Source organism: Malurus melanocephalus, unplaced genomic scaffold (assembly GCF_030028575.1).
Source record: "Malurus melanocephalus ecotype Western Australia unplaced genomic scaffold, MMel_1.1 scaffold_32, whole genome shotgun sequence".
NCBI classification, from domain to species: domain Eukaryota; kingdom Metazoa; phylum Chordata; class Aves; order Passeriformes; family Maluridae; genus Malurus; species Malurus melanocephalus.
The window spans coordinates 2063718-2065941 of NW_026623264.1; positions in this window are offsets into that span (position 1 = coordinate 2063718).

Here is a 2224-nt window from a genome sequence, read left to right on the forward strand (position 1 = left end):
TTATCTTCAAATATATTATGGGATAACTGTCACTCAACAACCAGTCCTAGGCACCAGCAATCCCCWCCTCTGAACTGCAATCCATCCTGTCCCCAGCCCAGATTGAGGTGTGGATTTCAGGGGGTTGAGCTGCTGCCCTCACACCTTGCTCTGCCTGCAGCCCGTGAACTGCTTTGCCTTGGGACCCCAGCAGGCTCCACAAAATCATGTTTGCCCAAAGTTGTGYTCTTTTCCCCCACCAGCCATCACCTGCATGTGCATCACCTTTCAGACCCAGAGATCTTGTCTGGGTGAGCCTCAGAAGGGCTTTGGATACGTGACCTCCCTCTGTCCCACAGAGGGAAATAATCATCCAAGATAAGAGAAAAATATCTCACTAATAGGATACCTTTTTGTTAGTCTGCTGAAGGCAAGGAGAGGAACCCAGAAAATCCTGCACAGTGAAGTGATCAGTGTGGAATTTTACTGGTGGTGTTGAGTACTGGGATTGCTTTGAAGCCTCCCAGCCTCTTCTTGTGGTTGCTGAGTAGTCTCTGAGGCTCTACCTATCTCTCCTGTTGAAGAGACCTTCAATGATCCTGGTAAGGTCACTGTTTTTAACACACTGGTTAAAAACTCAACTGAAAAAGACCATCATTATTAAAAACATGATGTGAAAAGTCACATAAGATAGATGTTCCTGAAGGAAAAATAACTGGTGAGAGTAGGAATAAATACCATAAAACCTTGGCTCGTGCACAAGGAGGAGAYTCACAGGGAAGGAGGAGGATGCTCAGTATTCTCATGCACAGGACAAGGCCAGGGATAATACAGTGAAAAGATCACAACTAATGTTCAGTTGTGCAAGTCCATGGGTTGTTTCTGTACTTTTTTATGTGTGGTACAGATCTTTGTCTCAAAGCATTTTGGGAGATCACCTGAAAGCTGTAAATTTTAAGCAGTTTATCTGATGCTAAATCCAGAGCAAAATTTGATCTCGTCCATTGTTTTTGTGGTTGTGAAAGTTAAGACTTTCTTGCTCAAGACAAGGGAAGGAAGAATACCTGAATTATCTGTGTATAATTAGTTCTGTAAGCACAGAACTGACTGGTTCCCCATCACAAGTGAAGTGGTGCTCTTTGAAGAAAGGTGATGGCAGAAATGTTCATGTGGGAAATTGTGCTACACCATGCTCCCAAAACTCTTTGTTGCAGTGTTTCCCTACTGTTTGTCTGACTGTTGTGAATCCTAAACCATATTTYATGTTTGTCTTATGGGCAAAAAAAGCCTTGACTAAAGCAATTCCTGTGTGTGGTCTGAAGCTGGTTATCGCGAGTCAATCAGTCACACTTTCATACACCTCCTCGGCAAGTCTCTGGGGTATGGAGAGAGTTATTTTTATACAAAACAACTATATTTTCCTGTACCTCCATTAAACACAAACCATGTCTCRTATTTTCATCACAGGCATAGGCAAACCATGATTCCCTGCAGCCCTGAGCAAGTAGTACATTGTGAGTGATGGAAACTCTGCCATTTACTGGCATTTGTGAAACCAAGATGTATATCCCCACAAGTTTTTTCCTACCTTATTTTCTCCATTTCTTCAGCTTAGAACTTTGCTCAAACATTGCAATAGTTGTCAACTGTATGGTGAGTAATGCCTGTGAAGTTTAGCTCTCCYGCAGGGGAAAGTGATTTGGGAGTGAGAACCATCTGAGGGAAACAGCATGTTAAAGATTCACAAAATCCCAGGAAATATTTTCAAGCAAAGCTGCATTCTCCAGAGTCTCTTAAGAAGGCCTGAGGAGGTGCTGCCTTCACTGAGTTTGTAGAGCACTTTCAACTTGGGTCTCTGTCTCCAACAAAAGGTGAAAAGTCTTGTGATGTTAGCTACTACCCACATCTAATTTGAACCATTTAGCAAGGCCTCCAGTTCATTGTTTTAAAATCATACATCTTAAAACTGCACAGCTGTTCACCTCTGATTGCCAGYTAGATAACAGCTATAAAATGCAAGCCATAAGACAAATATTTCTGCAGATTTGCTAAGTTATAGCCATCCAAAAATATTCCCTCTGCTGCCCAATATGCAAACACCCTTTCTACTGTTAGGTTTTATGACTGCCAAGGATGGAAGTTGTAAAGAATGTGATACCATTGTGCTATACCATAAACTGCTATTTCACTAGATTCCACAATTTCTTTGGGGAAATGTAGCCAAAAAAAAAAAAAAAAAAAAAAA